This window comes from Limulus polyphemus, unplaced genomic scaffold (genome assembly GCF_000517525.1).
Source record: "Limulus polyphemus unplaced genomic scaffold, Limulus_polyphemus-2.1.2 Scaffold3660, whole genome shotgun sequence".
Taxonomy (NCBI): domain Eukaryota; kingdom Metazoa; phylum Arthropoda; class Merostomata; order Xiphosura; family Limulidae; genus Limulus; species Limulus polyphemus.
This window is the reverse complement of record NW_013669270.1, coordinates 96,164-100,397: the sequence shown is the minus strand read 5'-3', so window position 1 is coordinate 100,397 and position 4,234 is coordinate 96,164. Positions and strand designations below refer to the sequence as shown.

The 4,234-nt window shown below is 32.0% G+C and overlaps 1 protein-coding gene across 1 annotated transcript in view; it reads right to left on the bottom strand.

Moving 5' to 3' along the window:
* Nucleotides 1-3,602: 3,602 nt before the first annotated feature.
* LOC106469797 (abl interactor 2-like) overlaps nucleotides 3,603-4,234 on the bottom strand; it is a 28,974-nt gene continuing 28,342 nt past the window's right edge. The window contains exon 8 of the mRNA XM_013930307.2: nucleotides 3,603-4,117. The gene's annotated coding sequence lies outside the window, so the exon portion shown is untranslated. The remainder of the gene's footprint in view (nucleotides 4,118-4,234) is intronic.

The following is a 4,234-nucleotide window of genomic DNA, read 5'->3' as shown; positions in this document are numbered from 1 at the left end:
ACAAATATTATTTTCGGGTCTTGTATATCACTTGAAATCATAAGGAGAGTACGTGATTGTTGAAAAAATTTGAAATAGATAAAATTTGCATTATATGGACGATACAAATTTTTTTGGATTTCAAAATAATGTACTGAAACATAAAAAGTAATAAGTTCAAATCCGGAACAAATATAAATATCACAATCATTTCTTATAAATACCATTTCCTAATGTAATTTTCCAAGATGTTTGTTTGTTTGAAGTTAAGCACAAAGCTACACAATGGGCTATCTGTGCTCTGCCCACCACGGGTATCGAAACCCAGATTCTAGCGTTGTAAGTCCGAAGACATACTACTGCGCCACTGGGGGGCTTTCCAAGATGTTAAAGATCATAATGCAAAATCACTAAATTTATCAAAAGTAACAGGCTTAATGTTTCTTAAGTTAAACTACATGCATTTATGAAAGTTCTTATGAAGTTTCATACAGTTTCATCCACTAGTTTTATTGTTGGAATGAAATATAACAAGACTTGCATTGGCTACTCAGAAAGTTAGTAGCTGGTGGTCATCGGGTTCATCTTGCTGCTCATTTAAAAGGACTAACTTTTAACATCATTAAGCAACCTTCCAGCTGAGAGCTATAACAACTATAAAACACTGGTAGTTGCCCTATCCAGTAGAGCCATTAGCACGTGATTGGCCATTACCATTGAAATATAAGGGATGTTGTAACATTGAAATAACATCTGACCTCTAGGGGACACTGTTGTCAATTTTCATGCAGAAGGTGCAGCTTTAAAGCAAAACCCACCTAGGTGTTATCTCCATGAAAATGACAAAGAACAAAGGTAGCTAGAACGATATCAACAATTATTTTGATCATGTTTTATGTGAACCTGAACAAACGAAAATTTCTAAAAAAAACTTTACATTAAAATGACAAGGTAGAAAATACTTGATTTCCTGCATATCACGATGACATGCTTGTTGGTAAAGACAATATCTTTCCATGATATTGATTATAAGGAGGTGATGACAGATGAAGGCAGACTATCCTTATTGTAATAAAACAGCTTGTCCATAAACTGGAAATTCAGGTTGAGAGAGAAGATGGTCTAGCCAGAGACCAATCAACTCAGCAACCAGATTTGGTGATTCCAAACAAGAAATATATGAAAGTTGCCAACGAACAGGCTGTGTTCGAAGAAACTATCAAGAACTGAAAAAAAAAAATTGGCCACCATGTTACACATGTAGTAGACAGTAAGAATCGTGGCTATGCAAGTATATATATGTTTGACATTTTTGGTGTGAAGTTATATTTAAAGCTCAGCACAAGGGAATTATGCACTGAAAGATATCGCCGCATTGCCTAATTACAAAGTCGATTACGAAAAGGGAATGAAGGACTTCAGTACATTCCTAAATAATGCAAAGACTAGAGATCTGTTGACATTGTATCTTACTCAGAAGTTGGTATAGAAGAGCACATTGTCTATGATTATAACAAGATAAAAACCTTCCCATGGCAATAAATACAATGAAACGAAAATTGCAGATGTGAGGAAGGATACGGAACGTTTTACAAAGACAGAAATAATTAGGCCAAGCTTAACTTAGATCCCCAAGAACAATAAATTCTAGAAACTTTTAGATAAAATGATATCCTATAATAGTAGTAGTGTTTCAGAATTCAACCGTTTATCTAAAGAACGTTAACGGATATGCCATTAAGACAAAGAGTATATAGCAGGGTCATTGAAAGTCTGTCTTGGTGTATACATAGTCTAAGTGTCGATATAAAATCACATCCCATCCCAATTGAAAAATACACAAGGACTTTCATCTCGAATCAAGAACGAATTTCACTGAGTGACAATTACAACAATAATCTTTACGTTAAATGTTGCAGCTCTCTTTTCCAATCTGTATGAGAGATAGCATCAATGCATTATGTAAATTAATATGTAATCATATAAACAACTTGGAGATGTATGGACTGTCAGATAAGTCTTACATTTTATCCTCCATAATGGGTATCTTTGTTTTGAAAATAAACTATATATCCAACTTAGTGGTGTCGCAATGGATAATCGAGTAGCTGTTATTTAAGTCCAAATATTTGCACAATTCTGACACAAAGACACCTAACAAGTGGCGCCAAGGTACCAACACTTGCCCCAATCTCTGTCTTAAATACATTGATGACGTGTTTAAACTATGGAACCATGGCCTTGATTCTTTAATCATATTTTTCCAGACTTTCCGATTTCTATAAACACTAACATCTAACTCACCCTTAATCATTCGATTTGTTCATTTAATTATTAACCACAAAACTACACAATGGGCTGTCTGTGCTATGTCCATCACAAGTATCCAAAACCTGGTCTGAGTTTTATAAGCCTTCAGAATTACATGCGAGTCATTGTGGGCTAATTTTCGATTGATACCAGGAGTATATGTTTTCTTGGCTTTAATTTCATGGCATGTAACGATAATGGCATGCAATATACTTTGTTTCACAAACCAGTTCAGAAACCTATTTTTCATCATTTCAACTCCTATCATCCAAAAGCTTCCAAAAGAGGTACAATTATTGGAAAATTAAAAAGAAACCCCAGTGGCTCAGCTAAAAATCGGGTTTCAACATCGCAATTGCAGTGATCAAAACACTAAAAGCTTTTAACAACAGAATACCCATCTTTTTTCACATCGAATGAATTTTCAATGATTATGAAGATAAATAAAATTAATATCGTACCTTCAACACGAAAAAAAAATTAATATCGTACCTTCAACACGAGAAAAAAATTAATATCGTACCTTCAACACGAAAAAAAAATTAATATCATACCTTCAACACGAAAAAATTAATATCGTACCTTCAATACGAAAAACTATACCTTCAACACGAAAAAGTAATAATATCGTACCTTCAACACGAAAAAGTAATAATATCGTACCTTCAACACGAAAAAAAAATAAGATTGTACCTTCAACACGAAAAATAATATCATACCTTCAACACCAAAAAAAATTAATATCATACCTTCAACACAAAAAAATATTAATATCGTACTTTCAACACAAAAAAATAATATCATACCTTGAACACGAAAAAAAAAATTAGTATCGCACCTTCAACACGAAAAAAGAATAATAATATCGTCAATTCAACACGAAAAAAAATCAACATCTGCTATCGTACATGTTTTGGAGAAGCCGGAAGAACCCTTAATCATACTAATGTCAATTTATAAATGAGTATATAGCATTGATAATATCAAGATACTACCACAATATCATCAACTGGTAGCATGTTTTCATTCAATCATACTAATGTGGATTTTTAAATGAATATATGACATTGAGAATATTAAGTTACAGATAGCTTTTTGACAAGTTCAACTGAATCTGCATATTAAAGATTATTTCTTTTTACATGTCCAACAGTAATACTAGTGGTGGTGTTTTATCTACTAAAAGTCATAATAGTAACAATTCTTTCTACATTTAAACATGTTTCCAAGTGTGTCATGAGATGGCAAAAACAATCATGCAAAACATAGTAGACAAGTTAAGCAATAGAATACACCATTTTTTGTATTACAAGCTATTTCAGTTTATTTACAAAATCATATGCACCTTTTATCAAATAATTTGGTAACAATACTCCCAAATATCAGAAGAAAAAAATATTCACTACTTAATTCAGTATAATAACTAAAGTTGAATTAGTACACATTACATTAGTCAACACACACATCATAGAGTAATGTAAGTTGAATTAGTACACATTACATTAGTCAACACACACATCATAAAGTAACTTAAGTTGAATTAGTACACATTACATTAGTCAACACACACATCATAGAGTAATGTAAGTTGAATTAGTACACATTACATTAGTCAACACACACATCATAAAGTAATGTAAGTTGAATTAGTACACATTACATTAGTCAACACACACATCATAGAGTAATGTAAGTTGAATTAGTACACATTACATTAGTCAACACACACATCATAGAGTAATGTAAGTTGAATTAGTTCACATTATATTAGTCAACACACACATCATAAAGTAATGTAAGTTGAATTAGTACACATTACTTTAGTCAACTACACATTACAAAGTAACTTAAGTTGAATTAGTACACATTACATTAGTCAACACACACATCATCAAGTAACTTAAGTTGAATTAGTACACATTACATTAGTCAATACACACATCAT